Source organism: Mustela lutreola, chromosome 2 (genome assembly GCF_030435805.1).
Source record: "Mustela lutreola isolate mMusLut2 chromosome 2, mMusLut2.pri, whole genome shotgun sequence".
In the NCBI taxonomy this organism is placed as follows: domain Eukaryota; kingdom Metazoa; phylum Chordata; class Mammalia; order Carnivora; family Mustelidae; genus Mustela; species Mustela lutreola.
In genome coordinates, this window is record NC_081291.1 from 29,534,759 (window position 1) to 29,562,755 (window position 27,997).

The 27,997-nt window shown below is 40.4% G+C and overlaps 1 protein-coding gene across 8 annotated transcripts in view; it reads right to left on the minus strand.

The window, feature by feature from the left end:
- Positions 1-27,997, minus strand: part of FHIT (fragile histidine triad diadenosine triphosphatase) — a 1,430,768-nt gene that overhangs the window by 1,358,141 nt on the left and 44,630 nt on the right. Inside the window, exon 1 of one of the 8 annotated variants that reach the window (XM_059161371.1) lies at positions 23,103-23,124. The exons of the other annotated variants lie outside the window; for them this stretch is intronic. The gene's annotated coding sequence lies outside the window, so the exon portion shown is untranslated. Of the gene's footprint in view, positions 1-23,102; positions 23,125-27,997 lie in introns of those variants that run through there. 8 annotated transcript variants of the gene reach the window in all.

The following is a 27,997-nucleotide window of genomic DNA, read 5'->3' on the forward strand; positions in this document are numbered from 1 at the left end:
TATTACATTTTCCTATGCAGTAAAACACAGGGGCATACCCCATAAGAAAATAGTATATTCTAAAACAATCCAGGAAAAAAAGTTAATGGCAGTCATGTCTGCTCGTTATTTGTGTAGACTGACTGCCATGAGGAACAAAGAAACACCTTTTTAAAAGTTACACTGTAGTTGGGGCGCCTGGGTGGCTCAGTGGGTTAAGCCGCTGCCTTCGGCTCAGGTCATGATCTCAGGGTCCTGGGATGGAGCCCCACATCCAGCTCTCTGCTCAGTAGGGAGCCTGCTTCCTCCTCTGTTTCTGCCTGCTGCTCTGCCTATTTCTGATCTCTCTATCAAATAAATAAATAAAATCTTTTAAAAATAAATAAATAAATAAAAGTTACACTGTAGCTTTAAATTGGGTTAACTCAGTGTGTATAGCCATGAAATAAGTGGTTATAGAGATTTAAAGGATAGGATACTTTTCTACATTCCTCTTTTGCCTTTTTATTTTCCCTATGGTCTTTAACGCTTTTCTCTTTGGAATGGATGAAGTTATAAAGTTGCCTTACATAAAAGCTTTGCTTGAAAGATTGGTAATCGTGCACTTTGCTACTGAATTGTCCAGTCTATTCAATCTAAAAAAAGGTTCTTCTCTTTTTTGTTCAGCCAGGATTATCTCCTTTGCAGAGTATAACAGAAATATCTGGGTATAGAATTGAGAAATTGTTCATAAATATTATGGAAAGCTTTTTGAGCTGTTTACTAGTAGAGGTCTGATTTAGCAAACAGTAAGAACGCTTTTTTGGGTTGGGGACTTTTTACTTTTTTCTTTTAACTAAATCACCCACAGTTCAAAATAAATGATACACATTTCACAGCATTTCACCCATGATTACAGCAGAAGGAAACAAATTGCTATTTTTAAGAGACAGTTTTAATATCTCTTACTACATTTGGAAAAGAAAAAAATAGCAGCAGTGCTATCTCCAGTAGGTAACTTATTTATCTTGCCATTTTTTTAATTTAAAATCTTTGTGGTGAACCAGCCAATGAAATGCATTATTCTATTGATAGTCTTCTAGCAGGAACAAAACTAGAGACAGCATGCATTACTGAGAAGTCAGACATATTAACACTAATTCAAAAGAAAAAAAAAAACTTTCTAGCTAGAGGTTAATAACAGAACTCGATCAAAACCAATGACATTTTTTAATCAAACATTTATAAAATTGCAGTTTTAAACCTTGACCTGCTACAAATTGAATTAAAAGGTGCTGTTCTAATTCTGTCTCCTGCTACACTAAGGCATTGATATAGAAAACAGGGAGCCTGCACTGAACACACCTAGTTTACAATGTTAAAGGGAGCGTGATTCTTTCATTCTCTTAAACAAGGAAGCTCTTACCACGTGGCTCCTAAGTGTGGTTGCCAATTAAGGAATTGTGGTAACTGCCAATGCTGGTTTAACATTTCAACAGAGTAAATCATCAATTTCAGTTCATCAGCACCCGTCATTCTCTCAATTGACCAAATGATTATCAAGAGTCCACCTGCCACAACTGAAGGAAATTCTTTGTTACAAACCCTCTGGAGGCTGTGCCAGACTTCAACTTGGCAAAACTAGTTTGATTTTCAGGTTCACTGGAAAGGGTCTGCCTTTGTTCTCAGAAGGGCTCTTGAATGAAGGTCAAATTCTACTGTCTTTTTCTGATTGCTTCTCTCAAAGATTTTTTTTTTTTTTTTTTTTTGGCTTTCTTCCATGAGAAAGAAGAAACTGTGCATGGGACACCTGTTAGATTTGTGTTTCAAGGAATTTAGCAAGGAGGGACAGCAGGACAATTTACTCATCATGATGGGTTATTCTCAAGGTGGAGTATAAATGGTCTGGTAGTAAATTCTACCCCATACTTCTTTGGAGTGTCCAATAATTAAGCTGCGGGCCTCTTCAGATCAAATCGAACTAGCTCTAAACCATAAATATATATTCATGATTTAAGGACCGCAGAGAAGGAGATTGTTCTTCAGTGGATATCTGTGCATTGTCTAGATTATAAAGGCGATCTCCTTCCAGGTATCAGGTTATCAGGTTCTGATTCTGAGAGCTATTTCTCAAGTCGGTAAATTATAGATAACTGATAGTAATGCAAGAGAATTGAATTCTTGTCTATAGACATGCAAATACTGTCCAATCCACTGGAGCTTCAATTGACCCCCACCCATAAAAACCACTTCTGCCTCCATTGATACATTTGTTTCAGTGTTCTTGATCTATAATGTGTTCTTTCCATTTTCTTTATAAGCTTGTTATGAAGACCTGACTGGTTTTCTCATCATGAGTTGAGTATAATCTTTAATACATACTCATTTTACATCACTATGAAAGTCATGAATTTGCCTCTTTTTGGAGAATTATCCTTTAATACACATATAAATCTTAGACTAGGGATCTCCAATTTAGAGTCCAATGCTGTAGGACTCTGCCATGCTCTTTCCATTTCTCTGCCCAAGCCATTTCTCTGCCTCGGATGTTCTTCCCTGTCCCCTGCTCCAGCTTCCAGACCTACTTAATTCCTAATCTTCCTTCAGATTTTGGCTCAATCATTATTTCCATATACAAGCTTCCCCTGACCATCCCTCCTCTCAGACAGGTTCAAAACTCCCTGTTTCATGCTCTCATTGCACCATTTACCTCTCCTTTGTTGCACTTAACACCGTGGACACTTAGCGATCTGATTTTTCTTTTTGTTTTTCTTTTTGTTTTTTTTTTTTTTAAGATTTACCTATTTATTTGAGAGAGAGTACACGCAAATGAGGGAATGAGGGAAGGGGTAGAGGGAGAGAGAGAGGGTGACTCTCAAGCAGACTCCCCATCTGAGCACAGAGCTCGACATGACTGAGATCCTGACCTGAGGCCAAATCAAGAGTTGGATACTTAACCGACTGAGACACCCAGGTGCCCCTAGATCTGATTTTTCTGACTAATATCTGTTTTCTTACTAAAATTATGCTCTTGGTTGCAGGAACCATATCTGGTTTTGTGCACCATTGTACCCCCAGCTCCAGCCAGGTACCTGGTACACAGAGGGCTCAAATGTAGGCAGCATTAACATTTGCTGCAGGTATCAATGAAGCAATAGGTCCAGGGATCAGTGAATGGACAGAACTATGAAGATTCCTGTTACAAATCAGAAAAGTTTGAGACCAAAGCAGACCCAAGAGAAAGAAAAGGAGAGCCTCAAGTTTGAGGCAAGTGCCAATGATTTTGGAAGATCATGAAGGTCACCTGTTAGAGGGTCCAATGGTACTCCTTCAGACTTTATGAGGGACCTAGATCAATATACAGTCTTCCTGAAATTCCTCTCCCCTCCTCCAAAGGATTCTAAAATTCAAGAGAAGCTGGGTTTTCCTGGGCATTCTGAACCAGAACAAAGGCAAAGCAAGAAAGAAGAAAACAGCTTGAGTCCTTTATGGAATAAGAACAATGGTACAGAGGAATGGTCCCTATGTTGGCAGTATCACAGGGAAATTCTACGACATCACCTCAAACCTACTAAATCAGAAATTCTGGAAGAGAAGCTGGCCATCTGGATATTAATAAGCCTCAGAGTTGAATCCGTTGTTGGTCAAAGTTAGAGAACTGCCAGCACAGAAATAATATGAGCCTCAAAGTCACTCAGACTCTGCTATCTCATAGTTGTGAGGCCCAGGACAAGATACTCACACTCTCTAAGCCTGAATTTACTTGTCAGGATAATAATTACACAACCTATCTCATAAGATTGTTCTGAGAAGCAAGGTGATGGACAAAATATGGATACGAATAATAACTGCTATGTATTTCTCATGAATTCTATCCTCATCATCACCATGTCCAGACTCCTAAGGCCTGGAAACCCGGAGTAGGAAAAGACTGGGTAGTCCTTTTGCCTGGTACAATCAACAGAACTCGCATCAGACTCTTAGGGATGGGGTAGGAGAGATTCAAATTTGTGTACCATTGCTGCCTTCTAGCTGATACTACCATTTTTGTCAGTGATTCATAATAAAATTAAATTTACCTACTTATAACAAAGTGGGATGTACTTAAAGATAAAATAAAATACAATGAAATGTTAAAAATAAAACAAAATAACTTGGCTGGATGCAGCACTTAAAAGATTACACAACCATTCCGCAGGCTAGTCAATCTGCAAAGGCAACCTGAGAGCTGTTCTTTCATTGAGACAAGTTAGTGGATTACCCCAAGGTCACAATGTTGGTCCTTCCAAGTCATCTGAGGATCCAGAACTTGAACCCAGGTACTGTGATTCCAAATTCAGTGATATTTTTTTCCTCTCCTTCTCACTGCTTATGCTTCTATTTTTGCTTATATTACTTTTCCAAGGAAACAGACACTCACCAGACACATTGTAGAATAAAATAAGCCTGACATTCTTTAGAGCACTTCTTGGACCCTGACATATGGTTCTTCTGGTTGTCTTTACTTATAAATTTCACATTTAAAGGAGCAGTTCATATTTTTTAAACTCCTTATTAGCAATAATTGGTCCCTTCGGATGTGTGTTATTTTTAATACAGACAATTATTTCATGCTGAACTTGAATCCATTGACACCAGCCTTTTGAAAACCCAATTTTCCAAATGTCCCCTGTAATACAGAAAGCTATGGAGCATCTTCCCTGCTCCTAAAATATGGTCACTTACACAAATGTGACCCATTCATTCTGGCGATGAGTGTTCTCAGAGCACTTCCTCCTTGACTGGCACTATGTGAAGAGGCGCTGGGCACACAGCAATGAACAGGACAGATGTGCTGCTTGCCATCCTGAGAGAGTCAGGGAATCATGCAATAAGCCAACAGATAAAAGAAGAGAGCTTCTGACTATAGTTAATGCCTCTGCAGAGGAGGCACAGGTAAAGTAAGGAAGTGGCCTGGAGAAGCCCATGGCCGCAACTCCAGACAGGGATGATTAGGTAAAGTCTCTCATCAGAACAAATACTTAACACTAAAGCTTATCTTGACACGGGGCACCTGGGTGGCTCAGTGGGCTAAAGCCTCTGTCTTCAGCTCAGGTCATGATCTCAGGGTCCTCGGATCGAGCCCCATGTCGGGCTCTCTGCTCGGCGGGGAGCCTGCTTCCTCCTCTCTCTCTGCCTGCTTCTCTGCCTACTTGTGATCTCTGTCAAATAAATAAATAAAATCTTTAAAAAAAAAAGCTTATCTTGACACAAAATAATTCAACATGAAAATCTAATACTCAGAAATATGAGCTAACAGAATGGGTGAGTTAGGAAGAAAAACCCTAGGTTGAATCCTCATGTTAAAGCAATGGATTATCTGCTTTTTTTTTTTTATGATTTTTTTTTTTTAGATTTTTTATTTCTTTATTTAACAGAGAGATCACAAGTGGGCAGAGAGGCAGGCAGAGAGAGAGGGGGAAACAGGCTCCCTGCTGAGCAGAGAGTCCAATGTGGGGCTCAATCCCAGGACCCTATGATCATGACCTGAGCCGAAGGCAGAGGCTTAACCCACTGAGCCACCCAGGTGCCCCTGGATTATCTGCTTTAACATGAGGATTCAACCCAGGGTTTTTCTTCAGCGGATTTTCCTAATATAAACACATTTTATATTCCTACCCCTATTAAATTTAGTTTACATAACATTAATATAAATAGAAAAATTGGACCTTCTTTATAAAACTTCAATTCACAATAAAATGAAATGGCAACAGTCAAAAATTAAATAATAATAATAATAGGTCAAGAGGTAGAAAGAAACAGAGGGGAGAAATGCAACTGCTACTCAATGCTTTTTTAAGGTCCAGGTTGTGGTGCTACATCTTTTGATATAATTTGTTTAGTCCATAAAACAATTCTGAGGTTAGGGAATATCACATTTTACAAAGAAAGAAACCTAACTTCAGTGAGATGAGCTTATTTGCCCAAAGCTCTCTCAGCAGGGAAGCAATAGAACAGAAAATCTGCTAAAGCATAAGAGAAAAATCTGATAACATAAAAATCTGATCTTTTTCTTTTTTTTTTTTTTTTTTAAAGATTTTATTTATTTGACAGAGAGAAATCACAAGTGGGCAGAGAGAGAGAGAGGAGGAAGCAGGCTCCCAGAGAGAGCCCGATGCGGGACTCGATCCCAGGACCCCGAGACCACGACCTGAGCCGAAGGCAGCGGCTCAACCCACTGAGCCACCCAGGCGCCCCAAAAATCTGATCTTTATGTAGCAACTATATCCCACCCACTCTGCAAAGCAAGGGGGTCAGCAAACCAGGGCTCAAGGGCCAAATCTGAGCAGCTCTCTCTTTGTATGCCTGCACACTAAGAATGATATACACATTTTGAATTGGTTGAAAAAAATCCAGAAGAAGAATAGTTCATGACATGTTAAAGTTACACAGAAGTCAAATTTCAGTGCCCTAAATAAAATTTCACTAGGACACAGCCACGATTCCACCATCTATGGCTGCTTTCACGCTACAAGGTGGAAAGAATCCACAAGGTCCCAAAGTCTGTAATACTTACTACCTACTCCTTGAGTGAAAAGGGTTGCAAACTTGTAAGGCAGAGAAGAGAATTTACAGATGTAAAAGTAACACATACCCTCGGAAATGTTGTTTCAAATATGAGCGACAAAAACATATGCAAAAAAGGGCCATAAAATGCCTCTGAAAGAATTTTAACCTAATGGCAATTGCCTGAGGCATTACTTTCCCATTTTCACCTGGCGGTTTCATTTTACTGGCACTCTTGTCTGTCCTAGAGAGAAAGTCAGAAGTCAGTCTTCCAAAAGGGATTTAGCACATTTCAACCAAAGCAACAGCTGCGTTTCGGTTTGCATTCTCAGAAAGGAAGCAACACAATGTCTCCATTCCGCATTAGTTGGCTCAACTTCTGTCTTAGACAATAGCAGTTCAGTTCCAGGAATGGTTTCAAACTGTCTTTGTTGATTCCCAACTATACTGTCTCCTCTAAATATTTTCTGGTTCAAGTGAGTATGCTCAATTATGAAAATGAATTTTATAAACAGTCCAATCTGGGTGGATAGTCAATACACACCATGAAGTTCAATTTTTCCACTACAGGGGAAAATGCACTTTTCTTTTCAATCTTCAGGCGACAAGGTTGAAGGCTAGAGGCTATGTACTAAGAATATGTCTCCAGTTTTCCCAACATTTTGTGGCAATATATAATGTGTTGGTCTCTATGCCTTCTTTGTCATTTACTTAGGTATGGGCATTCTCAAATTTTGGGTCATTTTGTGCTTTTCAAAGGTAAACTGCAAGTTAATAGTTAGGACATATACCTTAAAGACAAAGATGGCCTTCACCTTTTGGGAAACAAGGTTGCATTCCAATGGAAAACCATACATCCTCTATAGCACACCCTTCAGGGCAGCTCCTTCCAGCCTAGTTTACTGTCTTTGAGCTATTTTGCACAACCTAATTTAGGTAATGAATAGATATGTAAAGTCCATCCTGACAGTGATTTTTTTTTTAAAAGATTTTATTTATTTACTTGTCAGAGATAGAGGGAGAGAGAGCAAGTGAGCACAGGCAGAGAGGTAGGCAGAGGCAGAGGGAGAAGCAGGCTCCCTGCTGAGCAAGGAGCCCGATGTGGGACTCGATCCCAGGGAGCTGGGATCATGACCTGAGCCGAAGGCAGCTGCCCAACCAATGAGCCACCCAGGCGTCCCCTGACAGTGATTTTAATTGACTTCCTTCCACACAGAAGAAAGATTTTGTCTCAATCTGCAACTCATCTCTTGTTTACTCTATATAAATTTGTGTTATTTGACTTTTTCTTCAAGCCAGTTCTAATATTTGCCTGGTTCCCTCATATCACCCAAGTAAAATAAAATCTTTATACCTATAGAACATTTTATACCTAGAGGAGACTCATGATTTTGCCTTTTCCTGAAAATTATCTTTTATCAGTCTAAATGGTTGATAAGAATCTAGAATGTGTTTTTTTTAAACTTTGAATTTTGAGTGGTAATACATTTTTAATATGAATTTAGTTGTAATATTAAATTAGCTTAAACCACACAGAAAAATGGAATGTGATGAGATACTCTCTTTTTGTCTCCTTTTAATGCCGTTGAATAGCATCACAAAGGCTGTAAAAGAAAAAAAATATATAGAGGGGCAAGAAACAGGTGCAAAAGAACAAATTATTCAGACGCTTGTTAAAATGGTAGGGGAGAATTTTCAGGACTTTTTTCAGAGAAATCAGTCTCAACTCCAAATACAGCAAAGACAGCTGGAGGTTTATGGCCAAGGAACAGAGTGAGGGGGTCAGAGGATGGAAAATACTGAGAGGAGACATCAAAGGCAGGGGATTCTTGCTGAACTGGCTTAACAGGATTCATGGTAAAAACAGGCCAAGGGCTCAGACGTCAGGGATGGGAGATCAAGAACACCATCAGACAGCTAGGGTGACCACATATAACTTAGTAGGATTCTTGATAAAAAGGACTGGCCAGGCCAAAGACAGGATGAGGGTCAAGGCTGAGGCCTAGTAGAGAACAAGGCTCAGAGAAGCCAAACCTGGTCGAAGATTGGTCGAAGAGAGAATCGGTGCCATAGGTACTAGTAATGTATAAGAGGACAAACAAATTAAACAATGTTTTTAGAGTCTGGTGAAAAAGATAAATAAGGCACCTAACATGGCTAAATGACCTTTGCTTTAATTTCTAATTAAATTTTATCCCCAAAAGGATCCATACGTAAATAAGCACTTTGCAGAAAAATATAAAATGGTAAATTAAATATTGCTTCAATAGTTATAATCTTATAGACTGAAAGAATAATCTGACTCCTGAAACCAATACTAACTGTATGTTAACTAACAAAAAATTTTTTTAAAAAAAGAATAATTTAACCACATGTCAACTAAAGTGTATCAAGGATTTGTTAAAATATACTGAAACAGAAACTAAGCATATACTATTCACTCTACTTTCATATAAGCAAAAGATACCACCATTAACCTCCAAACTCACCACCTCCAACCTGTAAAGTAGGAGGAGGATGGCTATCGGGGAAATCTGAACACCACCACCCACTACACTGAAACAGTATGGCAACAAATGGCAACAAGTCTTGTTTCTGCTTTCCTCAACTCCAACGTGTAACCTGAGCGTCACCTGGGAGCGGGTCAGGAATGCACAGTGTCAGGCCTCACCTACTGAGAGAGAATCTGCTCTGCAACAAGATCCCCAGATCATTTTTATGCACATTAAAGTTTGAGAAACCCTACTCCAGAACTGTGGGGTAACATAGCTACCTCTGGAATTATTGTTAGCACATCCCTTCAATTATCCTTTTGTTTTAAAAAAAAGATTGTATTTATTTATTTGACAGAGGTCACAAGTAGGCAGAGAGTCAGACAGAGAGGGAGGAGGAAGCAGGCTCCCGCTCTGCAGAGAGCCCAATGCGGGGCCTCGATCCCAGGACCCTTGAGACCATGACCTGAGCCGAAGGCAAGACTTTAACCAACTGAGCCACCCAGGTGCCTTTAATTATGCCTTTTTTATATAACTAGAGTAGTTTGTCCTGAAACAGTCAGAAGGAGAGAAAGTTTTTATTGTGACCACAGTGGCCTTCATTTATTGCCCAGAGGTGGACCTAAAGGTTCCCGTAGATTACTTGGTGAACATAATGAAGGCATTAGAAGGAACAAGGTCGTTCTTCATGTACCAATATGCAATGATCTAAGATAGGCAATATGCTAAAATAAACAGCTTTAAAAATGCAAGGGAATGGTATGTCAACTACACTAAATAAATAAATAAAATTGATTTTTTTTTTTAGATGTAAGGGAAAAATAATGCAACGGCAACACAGTATATACAGTGAATTATCATTCATGTGAGGAAAAATACCTAAGTGTGGATTTGCGTAGAACCCCTCTGGAAAGACACATATGAAAGGCACAATATTTGTGTCCTGGAGGGGAGCTGAGGCATGAGGGACACAAGCGGAGGGAGGCTGACCTTCCATTGTACACTTTTTAACACTTTTTGACTTCTGTGACTATATTATCCAATTTAAATGATTTTTTTTTTTATTCTAAGCATTGAAGAATACCTTAAAAGGGATATAGTCCAGTTCCCAAGGTAACAGAGGAATCCCTTCTTCATTTTCCCTGATAGATGGTCATCTGACTGTGTCTAAACACTTTCTGTGACAGTTGCAGGGCTGAGATGTCGTTTCTAAAATTATTCTGACACTGAGCTAAAGTCCATGTTCCTAGAATGCTGCCCACCACCAACCCATCTCCCAACCCCTAACCCCTCACCACTTTTGTGGATGCTAGTTCTCTCTGCAAAACAAAGCCCCTACCTGTCCCAGCCTTTGTAACATTTGCAGGCTTTGGTGGCTTTCTTTAGTCAGGGGTCACAAACAAAAGCTGGCAGGGCAGGTGAGTAATGTAAATGAATGAGGCAGGCCTGGCAAGATAACACAGGCAGTGCACCCCTCCACCTGCAGACAAGGACATGATGGGGAGTGGGGAGCACCGTGGGCCTGGAGACTGAGAGAGGCAGCCACTATTCTTTCCAGGGAAATACTGCCATAGAAGAAAGAGGGACAGATGTCACCATATCTTCCAAGGGAATTTGGAAACTGACAAATTTATTTTAAATATTTCAGTTTGTAAAGTGCTGGCAACTACACAATTTTTTTTTTTTTTAAGATTTTTATCTATTTGTCAGAGAGAGAGAGAGAGCATGAGCACAGGCAGACAGAATGGCAGGCAGAGGCAGAGGGAGAAGCAGGCTCCCTGCCAAGCAAGGAGCCCGATGTGGGACTCGATACCAGGACGCTGGGATCACTACCTGAGCCGAAGGCAGCCGCTCAACCAATTCGTGTCCCCTACACGAATTTTTTAAAACATTGTACAGATCAAACAAAATATATGTGCAGCTAGATTGGCCTGCGGGTCACTGGTTTACACTGTGTTCTGTAATCTTCCCTCTAGGCACCATGAGAATTTGTCTTTTTGTTGCATTATGGTTAAATTTGCTAGAAAGAAAAGAAAAATTCTCTCTTCAAAAACTTAATCAGTTATATTTTGATTTGATTTTACAATTTACTAATCCATCTATTATTCCAAAAGTTTCTAGATAATTTATTTGCCAATAACTGTGCTTGCCTAAACATAATCACAGTGTGTGTTTGTGTGTGTGTGTCTGTGTGTGTGTGTTGTTTCTAAAGATCTCTGATATTTATTATTATTACAATGTCTTTGGTGGCAGGAACTGCAGATAACTCAGAAGGACAATATTTCACAGTTGAATATATGTGTACATAGCGTATTAGACTACTGGGGTTTATTTGCAAAACATAGCTCTCATTTTCCAACAAGCTTTCAGTAGAAGAAAGTTGCATAGAAACACACGCACACACACAAATTTCCTACCACTCTACCCTCTGAGAACCTAAAGAGACTATTAGGCTATAAAAAAGGAAATTGAGGTTTAAATTTAACACTTAAAAGTGACTCTTTTAGCAGGAGGTTTGGGCACCCAGCCAGGTTAAGGAGAAGTAGCTTTATACACACATCTTAACCGCAGCCTAATCTCTGATCTTCACTACTCCTCACTTAAAGCCCAACACCTGCTGAGTCATCACAGCTGGTGTGTCTCTTCTAACTTGTCATCTGTTTGTTGTCACCCTGTGTATTCTGCAGCACTCTGGACTCTCTGAAACCACTTTGTTGAAACAAACAGCAATGGGAAAAGGACCCTTTTGGTGGAATCATGACCTGCACTAATTGAGAACTTGTGGGGTGACCCCACGACACTTGAATAAGGCAGATGCGGTGAGGGAAGGTCCCACTCTAAAGGCTGGATGCAGAAGGTGACCAAAGGGAAGGGTAATTGCTACAGAAACACCATGCATCCTCCCCTGATAAACAGACGCAGTTTTTGCATCTCTACTTATGCTCTCGACTCTGCCTTAGGTAACCTAAAAACATACTAGGACACTCAAGGTCTTGTGGTACACACAGGATATGATTACATGGATTAAGGTCTAACCCTAAAGTAAATACAACTGACAACACTTTCAGAGTCTCAAAACCAAGAACCACCATGATAAAATAATTTTTACAGCAATTTGGAAAAAGGAAACATTTAATTATAGATATTATTTATGTAAGTAAAGATAATCATTTTAAATTTCTAAATGAATAGGCATGTCATTTAATATAAAGCTTCAGGAAGGATTTCAAAACCTGTAGGATCCATCAGCATGGGCAAACGGGAGCTACACAGAGAATCTGCACTAGGAAAAAAGAAACTCAGGATTCCATCTTCATGGATTAATTGTTGGTTAATTTCCAAAGGAAAATGCTTTATTTGGCAGGTATTTTCTATAGGAAGTGTATTTTTCACATGCTACGGCCATGCCAAACTTTGTTTTTGGTTGTTAAGACACCTCTTAAATCTCTTCCACTCATTAATTCCAGGAGATTATTTGCACACATTTCTCAGCATAGTCTGATATTTTAGACGTCTTGAAAATGTTGTATCTATATACATTAAACAGGCATTTAAGATGTCACCACAAAATTCTATGTGCCTTCTTGAAATGGGGTGCTTAAGAGGGTCCCATGATCTAAACTGGCCTATTGATGAGTCTTTGAGAGCAATAGAGGTTGGAGGGAGGGAGCTGGGTCCCAGTGCTGATGGAACATACTGCATGATCTTGTGGAAACCACAAAAGCACATTTTCCTATGCTTGCATTTCTGCGTCTGGTACGGGGAGAAGAGACCTGGATTCTAATGTGGCTGCTGTGCAACTCACGAGAAAGGATGAGAAAACAACAAAGGACACGACAGAGGTAAGGTTACATACTGTTAATGTGGGAGGAAGACGAAAGAAGAATGAGGTGGTAATGCATACTTTGTAGTCTGTTACACAAAACACATATTAAAAAAAAAAAAAGCAAACACAAATAATTAAAAGTAGCTCATAAGGTTGAAAGTATATTGTCTTAAAGAAATGTCATTGAGTAAAATACATTCCTAAGCCACCACTAACGTTCCTAACACCTCTCTGTGTCCATCTCTGCCACTTACTCTACACCCCGACAGCAGCTTGACTGTTCCATCAAAGGCACCAAACAGCTCTAGAAAATCTTTCATTAAATAATGAGCACCTGCCAGGTACCAGCGACTCAGCTTCATCTTACGACTTAGGTAACTCATCTAAGTTCCCAAATTAGTGGGATTTTGATGTCTCCTGGAACTGCAAAGATAAAGCAGGAGGCAAGGTCCCTTTTCATCTCTGTGTAAGCTGATTGTAGTTGACAAATACTAGCATCACAGAGTGTTTAACAAAGTGACTGGTGACAAATGCTCAGTTAAGTGACGAATGTACCCACTGGAAATGTTGACGTGGGTTTTTAGGTTTCTGTAGGTCTCAAAGCATTCAGGCCAAGGACTGAAACTCCCGCCTGAACAGCTATCTTCAGAGTGTGAGCATTTGAGGCCACTAGTGTGACAAAGACAAGCGTGTCCACTTGGACCCATCAAATAACGATCAGCGATCCATGCCCCACAGATGGTAGGCCAGTGCCGCAATCACCTGATTCTAAAGATAGCATATAGAGTTACACAGATGTCAAGTCTCGATGTCACTCTGCCGCCAGGGAGTTTACCGTGTGTCATATAAAGAAGTCAACACCTCAGAAAACATCTTTCTAGAAAACATCAATTCCTCTTTTTTTTTAATATATTTTCTAATGAATTTTTTCCCTGCAACAATTTCTTCTCAGAGGCTACATATCCTGAAATAATTCTACCTTTCGAGAACTCCCTTTAAGGCTTTGCACTTTATAAAAATCTTTCTTTTCCAGTTCACTTAAGAATCTGTAATATCTGCCTTGAGGTTGACTCGGTTTCAATTTATTCGAACTGGAAGTCTTCCTCAGCTTGCTAGTTATCATCCACCCAGGTATTGTCTCATGGACTCAACAGCATATTCAAATAGGCAGAAAAGGAATAACAGGCTGCTGATGCAGCTTCATCTTTGGGGCTCCTGCTCCATGGGGCCCTGGGGTGCTGGGATTTGCTGAGAGTCACTGGTCTAAGTGGGAGGAGACATCAAGAAGCATTCCTATTTAAAGATTTTCTGGGAGAGAGATCGTGAAAGAAAAGGAATCAAATCATTGAACTGAAATGCTGAAATAGAGACTTACCTTTGTATCTAATTTGTATTCACAAATTTTTATTCTTTTTATTTTTTCTTTTTTTATTGGGGGGGCAGGGCAGAGGGAGAGAGAATCGTGGAGCCCGCTGTGGGGCTCGGTCCCACGACCTTGAGACCATGACCTGAGCTGAAATCCAGAGTCAGACACTTAACTGACTAAGCCATCCAGGTGCCCCTATTCTTTTTCTTAAAGAGGACTGCCCTCACTCCAAATAGTATAAGCTTCTGACCTCACAAAACCTGAGACTGTCCTGATACAGAAGAAGGTGTGTCAAAGTACTTCTCTTTTTTTAATTTTTTTTAAAGATTTTATTTATTTATTTGACAGAGAGAAACACAGCAAGAGAGGGAACACAAGTAGAGGGAGTAGGAGAGGGAGAAGCACACTTCTTATGGAGCAGGTAACCTGATGCGGGGCTTAATCCCAGGACCCCAGGATCATGACCTGAGCCGAAGGCAGATGCTCAAGGGCTGAGCCACTCTGGTGCCCCTCAAAGTACTTCTCTAACTGTATTCTCCTTTGCTCAAGTATTCAAATATTTCTCAATGAGAAAACTCTAGGTCTTTAAAAATAAAATAAAGGCAAGGGGAATAGTGAGAAGTGATTTTATTTTTATTTTTTTATTTTATTATTTTTTTGAGAAGTGATTTTAAATATACACCTTTAAGACAGCTAATTTTCGTTGCTATATTTTCCAACACCCGAGTATAAAGTAAAATAAAACCTACAGAACTTTCTGGCTTTTTGACATTTCTTCCCCATAATCTAAAACTTTTAAATGGCTGAGACATCAGGATTCTGAGAAGGAGGACTGTATAATTACTCTTCCCCACAACATCAGGCCTAAGTGGATTTTTTTTAATGTTTAGACTAGTAAACATAAAAAAGCAAACATTTCTCACATGACTGATAAGTTTGCCTTTAACAAAACAACCCTGACCAAAAATTATTAGGAACCAGATCAGCAGCCCCACTGGACTCTGAAGCAATGTAATTAGGTAGTCCAACACTACATTTTGTCAGAAAACTCTGACAACCTAATAACCAGATTGTCATCAGATAGACGTTGAAAAATGATACTGCATTTGTTCCAGCATTAAAAATACCACTGCTTCCTGGGGTTTTTTGTTCTGTACAAAAAATTTTAAAAAGCTATGAGGGATGCATCCTGTTAGTCTAGATGGTGTTTAAATGGGTCTGTTCCGCTTGACGGATGGTGTAGAGTGGTGTTCTGTTTTGTTTTTTAAATAGATACACATATTTATTTAAAGTTTAAGAGTGAATTACTCTAAGGATCACCTGCCTGGTTTGGATCACTAGAACATTATGTGTTAAAAGGAAAAATACAGAAGGGAATGCTTATAGCAATACTAACTGGCAATTAGGGAGCATTTAGGTTGTGCCAGGCACCGTGTTCACTTCTCGATGTCGTTGGACTCCTCCCAGTAACCATCAGTAAGAGGTGGAGCTGGTACTTTCAGAGGAGGAAAGGCAACTTAGTCAAGGCTGAGAAACCCACTTCCATACCCAAGGACACTAACCCCACCCTCTTATACACTGCAGTGTGCTGCTGAGGAGGGAGCGTTTCATTTGGTTTTGATAGGGGTGGGGTAGGGGTATGGGGTGAGAGATGTTCTTTTCAAGAAAATCATTACATGGGGTGCCTGGGTCTGCCTTCAGCTCAGGTCATGATTCCAGGGTCCTGGTCTCCCTGTTCATCAGGGATCCTGCTTCTCCTCTTGGCCTCCGCCCCTCCCTCTTGCTCATGCTCTCTCGTGTGCTCTCTCTCTCTGTCTCAGATAAATAAACAAATAAATCAAAAAGAAGATCAGTACATAGTTGGCCTCCCAGAAGAGGGTAACCCAGCAGGCAGTCTGACCTGTGAGCCAAATCCTATGTATCATATGACAGTGGAAGAGAAAATGTTAGAGATTCTTCAAATAGATATGCAATTAAATGCAAAAGGATAGAAATATTAAGATATAGCCTTAGGTTTAAAAGTACTTTAATTAGTCAATTATAAGAAGTTATCCACTAACCTATACAAGAATAAACCTCAGGGAGTACATTTCTAAGATGACCTTTGAAACCCTAATACCCAAAAATTTTACAGTATTATCTATTAAGATATAAATGAGTTATTCCATGTAAAACACCGTCAAATTTGCACATGCAAATTGCATAGCTGAACTAGCCATAATAACTAAATGACACCAATTTTTTTTTCCCCAAAGCACATTAAAATACACCAGACTACTTGAATGGCCAGTCAACCAACCCAACATTCTAGTTGCGAGGCATTTTAAAGTTTCCAAAGTATTTTCCCACCCTACAACTTTAATTGACACCCAGAAGCCTACATTATTTCTTAAAATTAACCACACACAAAAAAAACCACTCCAAATTTACAAACATAATGTTGAGCAAAGATGCCACAGACAAATAAGGTTATTCTGTATGATTCCATTTACACAGAAGTCAAAACCATGGCAAAACCAGTTTGTGATGTTAGAGTCAAGATAATGGTAGCCTGGGCTAGGAGCAGAGTAGATGGCATGAGAGGATCATGTTCTGTATTTTATTCTGGATGCTAGTTCCTTGGGCATGAACATTATGAAAATTCATCAATGTGCACACTATAGATCTGCAAGTGTACAAATCCTGTATGTTATACTTCTGTAAAAAGATGACATAAAACAATCAATCTCTTCCTTCGGCAGTTTGCCAGCTAAATCAAGACAAAAAAATATACTGTGGGTGCTCCTGGGTGGCTCAGTGGGTTAAAGCCTCTGCCTTTGGCTCAGGTCATGATCCCAGAGTCCTGGGATTGAGCCCCACATCAGGCTCTCTGCTCAGCAGGGAGCCTGCTTCCTCCTCTCTCTCTGCCTGCCTCTCTGTCTAGTTGTGATTTCTCTCTGTCAAATAAATAAAATATTTTTAAAAAATATATACTGTGGGCAAGAAGGTGGACAGTCTGAAAACACACAGAAGTTTGACTTTGCCAACGACAGAGCTGCTGATAGTCTCATTAGAACCTCGTGGCATTCCTTTCCCTCACAGCATCAAACAATTCATATAGCAATTCACTATATTAATTCCTGTAATGAAAGTGTGTGGGAGGGGCGGGTGTTGTAGTCAATCATGATGGTGACCTACAATTTCCAGAAAATGTTTGCTGGGATTTAGGCCTCTGAGGCTTTAGCAAGTAGATGTAGAGCAATGCTGTGGTAAATTTTCATGAGACAGCTCATTAACAAAGCATTTAAGATGTAAACATTTGACACATTTTTAGAAACATCGGTGCTGATTAGGTTCATTTCACTTTACCAGAAGTCAAAGATAGTATGTTAAAGAGATTTTTCATTTTTACCCCCCCAACCATCAAAAACATTAAAGAATAGATTAACTCTAGCTTTGTTCCCTGCTTCCATAAATATGAAACATCCAGAAAATGACAGTCCTTCAATTTCTCTCATCCAATCAGTTTCCAGCATTTAGGGAGCAAAGATCTCAAGTGCATTTTGCTTATCTACCATGATTAAACACCAAGGTTGAGTTTATAAAGCTGTCTGGATAAAACTGATGCTATTGCAAGAAATAACAGTTGATTTGGACACAAAAAGTATCATGCAACGTATTAAGGGATTCATTTACCCAGTTTTTACTTAAAGCTAGACCACAGGAACTATAGAGCAGGGATGTTATCAGTGATGCTAACAGCCATATGCCCAGCCCCCAGCAGAGTTACAGAAAGCTGATTACTGAATGAGTCACTTCACTGATCCTCATGCCAAGCCAGGGACAGTGAATAATAGTTATCATTTTAAGCTTGAGTTTCTTTAAGTCACCAAGATAATATTTTTGCAAGATATATGCATTTCTTTCTCTTTTTTTTGTAAATAAAGTTTTATTGGAACACAGGAACATCCACTCACATGTAAGATATATACATTTCAAGCAAATATATCTCCACCATTTTTTGAAAGTTGGATTATTTTCCCTAGCTCATACTTAATTTAAGAAAAATGAACACTACTAAGTTAAAATGATATTCTTAGCTTTACAAAACATCTATTGATGACACAGTAGTCTAAATTGTGAAAGCAATTAATTGTTTCTTGTCAACAGAAAGAACTGGGCTCCCAAAACAAGATTAAAAACCCAACGAAATAATGACTAACCATAGTAATAGCTATACTATTTAATATTTACTTTTTCTTTTCTATCTCTTGCTCATCAACCATTAGTAGACTCTAACAAATAAATAGATACATACTACAGAAACACCAATATTTGTCTCTACCAAAAGGATAAACAATAACTTTGTGTAGTAACAGCCTCTCCAATGCATTTAGAATATGACATTAAAACAGACCTTTAGAGTAATTGTTCCTTCTCCTACCTCCAAGAAGTACCCCCCAAAAAACAAATACATTGTATGACAGGGGGGAAAAATGATCCAAACCACAAGCTAGAAAGAAGCCCAAGATGTCACCTGGCCTGTCATGTGCACATTATCAGCAAATTCATTTCACTCCACCAGCACAGGCTGCTCTGACTCCCCAGGGTCCCCTTTCTTGGCTCTGCCTCAAAAAAAGACGCACATGAAAGACCAAAAAACCCTGCCACATAGTCTAATACTAGCAAGCCCCTGAATTCTGACACATCAAGCTCACTGAAAACTTGCAGTAGCTTGTTCTCTGTCCTAGCCTAATTACTATTTCAGAGAACAATCTCCCCTTTTTTGACAATTTTTCCTGTCCCTTGTTTAAAATGGTTGAGGAGCAGATTCAGGTGCTATTTTTGGTATGTGAAATAAATATTCCATTTATTCTATTGCATTTCTGTTATATTGTATGATCAGGTGGCTGCTACTCTTCATTCAGGCTCTTCTAGATATCATGTCTACATACTCCAACCTGCATTAGTCCCTGCTTACATGAGCATTTAATGAAAAATCCCATGGGCACATACCTCATAGTTGCAGCAAATTGGACATTACAAAGGAAGAATCACTTCCTCTAAAGTGTAACCATTAACTAAAAGAAAAGCCTGATGTGACATGAGCTGTCTATCACACGAGACATCTGTAACTGATAAATTACAACCCTAGAGGGTGAACTAGGTACCTAGGAAGTATAAGATCTCAGAGGCACGCTCTTGGCCCTGATCAATTAAATTCTCTTCCTATGAGACAAAACACACGTATTCCACAGTTAAAGGCAGAGACTTTGAAATGCAAATACACTCAGGTAAATTGTTCTAAAACTTCATGACTCATATCTGTGAACCAATGTTCTAACATTAATACAGTACTTTTTTTTTTTTTTAAAGATTTTATTTATTTATTTATTTGACAGAGAGAAATCACAAGTAGATGGAGAGGCAGGCAGAGAGAGAGAGAGGGAAGCAGGCTCTCCGCTGAGCAGAGAGCCCGATGCGGGACTCGATCCCAGGACTCTGAGATCATGACCTGAGCCGAAGGCAGCCTTTTTTAATCGACTCAACTTTGCTAACTGAAATTTTTGGAAAGACAATTTTAGGGGCCACGTCACCCACGTAAGCATCTGCCTTTGTCTCAGGTCATGATCCCAGGACTCTGGGATCGAGCCCCGTGTCAGGTTCCCTGCTCACCTACCCCACCCCGTTTGTGCATTCTCTTTCTCTCTTTCAAATAAATCAATAAAATCTTTCTTTAAAAAAGATAATTTTATGTTGCCACTGTAAATATTCAGTATCATTAGTATACAATCAATATCACTTGCCATATTTTAGAAATAGAATAGAAAAAGTATCCATCCAACATCATCTCATGTACTACCTGAAATACTGTAATAAACTATTGGTTTAAATTCACACTAACGAGTACTAAATGAGTGATATACAAATTCTCAACACTCCTGCAGCCTGTGCTTGGACTAAAGCAGGAAAGACCGCCAGAAAGAAGTAGGAAGGGCACTGAGAACCGGAAGAAGCCATGTGTGAAGGCTGCATGCTTGGGGTGTTGTGGGGTGCATGTCATAAGCCATAAGAAATACAAGTACAAAGGAGCAGGCTGTCGCCCACCGTACAATTATTTGTGTCAGGGGGTGTCCCTGCATCTGTGTCATAGCGGAGGTCCACTGTACTGGTTGATATGGAGGTCTTTCTCCACTTCTATGCACCAGCTCTTTCACACATCTGAGCTCACAAATTACCCATCACAAAGAAATCGCATGCTGTTAATAGGTCTCTTCATCGTGGCTGACAGTGCAGAACAAATGTCAGTCCCTGTGCTGAGACCAAATTTCTGGAATGCTAACAGGGATTCCCAATAGGAGGAGACACATTACCTAGAGGTCACCCCAATAACTCCTGGAGTGAGTTGCTGAATTCTGCTTGCTTCGTGCCACATTCACCAAAGTGCCGTATGTTCTAGCTCTCCGTGGCTACCTTCTCTCCAATCAGATTCTCAGTTCTCTGATCATCTTTCCGTTGCTCTTAATACCTAGCTCTCAGCAAAACAGGTGCCTAATTTATAGAAAAAGCAAGTGAGTGAATCTGAATTCATCAACCATAAATGAACAAACGAATAGATGAATGAATGAATGAATGAAAATTAATCAGCTTTGCCAAAAGGAGGACCTGAATGCCCAAATTATCCCAACCTGTCCAAAAATATCAAGGAATGTAGCAAAAATCCCATCAGTACACCTTTTGGAGAAATAAGTTCCCCTTCCTTTGCCCTAGCTGAACAAGGATCTGCTGTATTCTCTCTTCTCAGTGCCCCCTTCTTACAAGCTGTGCAATCTTGGTAAAGTTAGTTAACTTCTCTGAACTTCGGTTCCCTCATCTGTTAAATTCTGAAGAAAAACATCTGCCCCATGAGTAGTGATAAAAATTAAATCAGAGAGTTAAAGAAAATTGACTACCACATTGCCCAGAGTATATGGTAAGCCAAAGATGCTGGCAACATTTTTGAACCAGATCACAATACCAAGATAAACTATCAACGGCATAACGGTTTCATGTCTTGTTACAGTGTAACACCCACATGCTTTCATTCACTGCCTTGATACCTCTCTGGTTTGCCAGTGTTGAAAACAAAACCACAGGCTTCAAATGGCATCACTTAGGTTAAGGCCCCAAGTCCGTAAACCATGACTTAATAACTAACCTAACTGCAGTTTCAACGTCCAGAGAACATAACCTTTACTCAGTCAATGTGGGAATTTCCTGGTCAGCACCAGAAAGGTTACTGACAGACCCCTTCCATTCCCCTTAGGAGGGCAACCTCACCTAAAACAATGAATTCTTTGCTAATGATTTCCTTCCCCCTCCCCACACCTCTCTACCTTCAAAATCCTTTCCTTCACCTTCAGTAGCCCTTTGGAGCTCCCCTCACATTGACAGCTGGGAGGCTGCCCAATTCTTGAACGGTTTAATAAAGCCAATTAGATTTTTTTTTTATTTACTTGGTTGAATTTTTGTTTTTTTTAACACCAGTATCAGAGTATGAAGTTTTTAATGCTCACAGAAAATGGAGCAGATTAGCAGGTCCCACTGTCATACACAGGAACAGCATCATGTACAGTCTTCATAAACACACCTTACCAAATGTATCCTGGGTTGAGGATGGCCACAGTTCACTCCCATCGTGAAGCCCCATGCATGTTTCACTTCTTTCTTGCTCTGAATCCCCTACACTTACAATGCCCAGAGAGCATCCCTCCTTTCTAAATCAGAAGGATGAGCACCTGCAGCCGCAGGAGGGGAAGGTTAGGATCTGATGCCTGTAATATTTTCCAGACAGAGAACACTCTCCCGATGCCTCTACCCAGGAGATGGTAAACTACTCTGACATCTCAGCTGTTGCCCCTCCAAGCAGATTCACACACCTCTTGGCTAACACCCCCTTCGGGCAGGCATCTAATCATGTTTACAGTTATTCATTATGACTGGCTATACACAGATAGTGCCTTTGGTGTCAAACCGGATGGCCCTGTAGACCCCTAGCCCGAGAGAGCCGGAAGATACAGACATACATTAAATAAGACACAGGCAGAAACATAGCATCCACTTCTGTGCAAGGGAAAGAGAGTGAAGCCGACCTGCTAGTCTCCTCCAGAGCTCTAGTGTGGGGAGGCCCACGGCAAGCAGAGCAGGATCAAAAAAATCTGAGTTGCTTTGGGACCAGAAAGCTTGCCAGAAAGCTTCTGTGGGTGTCTGCAAGCAAATATGCCTGCAAGAAAAAAGATGAACTGTTTTGCAGGGGAATCATCTTGAACCAGAAGGATGAATGTGCCCGGTAAGTGCCAGGGTGTGTTCCTGAACCTCTGAGCTAGTGCACATCTAGTGTAATTTCCATGCAGCTCTCCACGGAAGAACTGCTCCAAGAACACGAGGTGGAGAAGTGCCTTTCGCCATCTGCAATAATCTAAACGGGGAGTCATAGTCGGGGAGGGCGGAGATAATGACATGAAGAGACAGCCTCCGGTCCTCAGAATCCACCGTAATGAACATTCTGTATTTAAACAAGGCAAACCTGCATTTCCTCAAAAGGCATTTAGACACAGTCACACAACTGGGAGTGAGTCTAAAAACTCTAGAGAGAGCGGTACATTTCCCCACTGACACAGCTGTATTGAAAAATCAACCCATGGCTCTAAGGGAAATGAGAAAACACAACTGGTGATTTCTAGCAAGGCATCCAATCTTCATTTTTGTGATCCCTCAATTCTCAGTTCAAGTATAAACAGACATTTTTTTTCCCCCTGAAGTAGGAAAAGGATTAAGTAGGCAGGACGCTTTCTGAGTTCTGTGTAGCATATGTTCATAAGCTTTCCTTTTGTAGCATTTATGGATTCATTCTGGAGTAGGGTTAAGCTGGAGCAAAGCAATTTGGCATGCTTACATTTGCTTTATCGGGAGAAGCAAGTGCCGTCTGCAGGGCCACCCTGACCTGAGCCGCAAAGAAGCTTCCTGGAACCCTGAGGGGGATGCTGATTATTTTCCTGACAGGGATGCTCAAGCTGAGTCTCCTCCCTGCAAAACAGAAAATGAGCTTCATGCAAATCACCCTCTGGAAAGTGGTGGCCTGGGGGACAAGAGTGATCATTATCACAGAAACTTAATTTCTGACCAACTTCAACGATCACCGCTCAGTATCTGCACAGCCACACAACCTCAGGGTCAGCATTCCAATCCGTCCCAGCCTAAGAAGCACATTCAGTGACAGATGTGATTTCCCAATCTATACACCGGCTTCCATAGGCTACATCCCCATGGCAGAATCCAGGGCCATACTTAATGAGGGCGTAGTAGAAGAATTTGTAATGTTCACCGTGCAAATTTAAGAAGCAATACTTATCATTTTTTTAGGGGAAAAAGCAGTACATACCTTTTTTTTTTTTTTTTTAAGTCTATCTACAAAGAAAACGAACTGAAAAGATAAGACCCCGAAATGCCATAAGTGGTCGTCTCTGGGCAGTAGGGTCTCCAACAATCTCGACTTTCTTCTCTTTTAGGGATCCATTTCCCAAATAAACTAAAATGCAAGTGTATTCTTTTTGTAATGTGAATAATGTGATTATAAAGTAGTTTAAAGATACAGACTGGCATTTACAAAAAAAGCTTTTCATCTGCAAAACAGAGAAGTATTCCATTCAAAGTAAAATAATTGACCTGCACCATTAAGAAAGAACTACCAGATCTCATGGTCCACTCTGCTATTCTCACCATCACTAACCGCTTGGTAAGCACCCACTGTGTGCCCTGCCCAGCAATAGGCATCAGTGTTCAACTAAGTAATTCAGGTAATAAATAAATTATTTACATCACTGGGGCCCTCCCAGAGTTGTTTAAGTTGGAAAACCTGAAAAACAACATTTAACAAGGGGATTAACCCATCCACCTGCCCTATACAGCACCTTGTCAGAGAATCTCTCCCAGTCATGGGATTAAATAGAAATAAGGAGGCCTTGGGCCCAGACCAAAGCTGACTCCAGCAAGTGCGAGCACTTGACCTAGCTCAAGCTCCTCAGATACTTGCTCCCAGGGAAGAGAAGCTGAAGCGATTCCTATCAGTCTCTGACCACCCCATAAAAGGGATGAGGGAGCAGCAGGGATAGTCAAGGTGGACCGGCCACACAGAGCAGAGCAGCAAGTATGCAGGGAGAAGTGGCGGGAGAGGATGTGCAGTCCGAGTCAGTCACTGTGCTTTAGGATGGAGCCACTGAGAGTTAGGGTGGTTTATCCATTTACCGCTCCTGCGCCAGGGGGTTAACCACTTCTGGTCCAATGTCTCAGAAGCCTCAGTCCAATCTGTCCTCAAATCATAAGCTAGCTGGTTGTCTTAGAGCAAATGCCATCGTTTGTTGTTTTTGTCTCTGTTTTGGTTTGTTTCTTAAAAACAAGTGATTCTGAACCAAGGGCTAGTTAGTAGAAGGGTGAAAAACTATGAACCCTCTTTCCCCTGTCTGCATGGCTGATTCCCCCCCACCGCCCTTCCTTCAGATCTCAGCTAAAATGTCATAAACTCAAGCCCACACAGACCACCGCATATGAAGAGGTCTGCTCTGTTTTGCCTTCTGTTGCAGTAAGACTTAACTTTTAATTATATATGTATTGTTCTTTAAATAGTTGTGATCTGTCTCCTTCCCTAGATGTAAAATCATCAAGAGTTTCTTGACCTCCTGGCACATTTCAGGAGGTCAGTGGTGTTGAAAGCATTAGTTAGTCAAGTAAATTAATACATATTCATTCATTCAATATACAAATAATCACTGAGCAGTTAACGTTTGCAAAACTTGGTCCTTTCTCTATAAAGAACTAATGATTCAAAGAAGGAGATTAGGTATATATGCAAAAACAAGAAATATCCACACAGCAGACACCACTGAGGGCCTATCCAACAGCCATCCACCCCTTCTTGTGCCTTGAAAGTAAAACCTCAATCTTATTGGACTGTCCTCCATCCACAAAGCCATGTACTAGGGAAGGTGAGATTAACCCAACTCAGGGGTAAGTCCTGATTAGCTTAAAGCAGAGAATGGGTTACAGCTGCTCAGATACCATCTATTTGGCCCCTAAGGCAGCTGGGCAGAACAGGGTCAAGACTGTGAGAGCCCTCAGTCACACCCCCATCACACACACACACACACACACGACACCTCCAGATGTAAGCAGCCCCCCTAGTTACCAAACATGCTGACCAAATGTTATCATGTTCTCGATATACCCTGACAAGAAGAAATTTAGATTGGAAAGCACCAACCTAAGCCAAGCAAGGTCATCCCATCCCCTGTACCAGTGTCTGATTTAGAAAGGAGTATGTGGTTGCAATCAGCCAAACGTAACCTCACAAGAAGCCTGCTAGAGGAGTTACAGGAAAGGTCTCTTGTTTTTAAAAAGGAATAAAAAGAATAAATAGTCTCTAATGCCAATGGATGCTACCACATGTCCAGGTGACTCCCCAGAATGAATAAGCCATTTTAGAATCCCTAAAGCAGCCAGTCTGAGGACCAAGTCAAAACAGTGAAAATAGCAGAGGTAAAAAGCAAGAAATGAAGAGTTTAATGACAGTGTTGAGCCACCATATTACCATAACCCGGAGCTGCCCCCTTGGGATATCTTGTTCCTTAAGATAATTCATTTTCCTTATTCTGATAGCTTTTATTCTGTGTTCAAATATAAGCTGGTAGAGAAATTCACAAAATAATTGACAATACTTAGCAATCTGTCAACAGCTTAGAGCTCAAAATCCTCTCTCTGCTGCACAGTGACAACCATCAAAGGCACCCTGGTGGGTCCCCAGTTGCTTGGCACCAGGGAAAAGTGGATTAAGGTTGGATTCCAGACATTTAAAGCCCGGGTTCTATAATGCCTTCCCATCAATCATGACATCCATGGGGCTCAGCAGGTAGACATGGAGAGGGTAGGAAGACTTTTTTTTTTTTAATTCCCTTATTGTTCAAACTATTTTGAATTGACTTTCTAATTATTTGCAGCCAAAAGCATCTTCACTGATAAATCTATCTTCACATAATTAGCAACAAATTTATGTGACCTCCTTTGAGCAAAAGACTCAGGAGAAAATGGTGCCGAGATTCATGGTTCTGCCCACATTCCTCCAAATCTACAGATGATGGGTCTTCAGTGAATTTCTCCCTAAAAGGAAGACAACTGAAATGCCAGGAAAAAGAATTAACCATGTGATCCTCCGACACTGTCTCCATCATGACAGTCATAAAGCACAGCACAAATGCTCATGCGTCTCCTTGTCTCAGTGTTCGGCAGCATATTTTAACGATACCAAGTTGTGCATTTTGTTATCCCTCCTATATATTCCCCTCTTATCTTAAGAACTTCGACAGAGATTGCATTCCCTTTGTCCAAGTGTAGAAAGTACTAGAAGGCAATCTCTAACAACCCCCCCCCCACACACACACACAAAATCTGGCCCCTACTAAGGATTCTTCTTTCATGGAAGGGAATGTGCTAGACACTAGCAAAAAGGACAGGGATAAAACCAAGTTTGGACTGTGTTGTTTAAAACCATCTGTTTCCCTCATTCTTGTTTAGGTGGAATACTACCAGCGAGAAACTAGAGGTTTTCTAGTTTCTTAAGGTAGTGAAGGCTAGAACCCTATTCCCAGGCAGATCTCTAGGGAGGTCATAGAACTTTTGATGGGGATGATGAGGAGATTCTGGGAACATAAATACTAAATCCCTGAAATGAAAAAGAGCCCAACTTCCTTTGGAGAGAACTAGAGGACCACCCAAAACTGCATGGATGAGGAAACTCTCAGGGTGACCAGCATGGACTAAGGAACAGAGGTCCTTTTCTTGAATGTTCTGTATGTAGGGACCAAGGGCAGGCAGCCCCAAGATGGACCATTTTAACATGAAAATTATTTTCAGTTAAAAAGCAATCAAAACCCAGAAGGTTTGAAAAATCTCTTTACCTCGTAGACAGGGAGGAACCTAACAAGGCCTGTATCCGCAAAGTCCTCTCTTTGACCCACTCTTTCTGGGAGATCCAGCAAACATCTGGTTACCGAATATTTACTCTTTTTCATCTCCCTGTGAATTACAATTCCTCCACTTTAAACTCCCAAGCCCTACCTTCTTCTCCTTAATTCATATAATCTCATCCGGCCTGACTATCTTCAGAGTTTCAACACATACATGGATTCTCCACATGTATTAAATCAAATGTGCTTCTCTCCTGTTAATCTGTCTCACATCAATTTGATTTTTAGTCTGGCTAGAAGGTCCTTGGAGGAGACGGGAAATTCTTGCTACTCACACGTCCTATGGCAGACATGCTCCATCAGTGACACTCAGAGCACCACAAAGATGAAACTTCACAACATTATGAGAAAAAAATTAATAATAATAACCAAGTAGGAAGGTCTGCATGATTAAAATTCAGGTATGCAACATTTAAAGCAATTTTTCAAAATTAAGCCTTTAAATCAGAATGCAAACTCAGTTTGTCTTTTTAATTGGCTTGACACGTCATGAGCTCCCTAAGGACACATTACCAAGTCAAACTCCCACTAGTTATTCAATATATTCCTGCAAGTTCTATTACCTTAAAAAAAGAAAAATTAACTGTAAGATAGTTCCATGGTGGGTGAACATGAGTGAATATTTTCAAAAACATTCAACTAAAAGCCAGTAACAGAACACTTTTATTTTAATTCTCGCTAGATAGTGCCACACCTATTCATGGGAAAAGGACTCTATTTCCCTTAATAGCTGGGAATTAGTGAATATAAGGAAAACAAGTGCCCTATATGCACG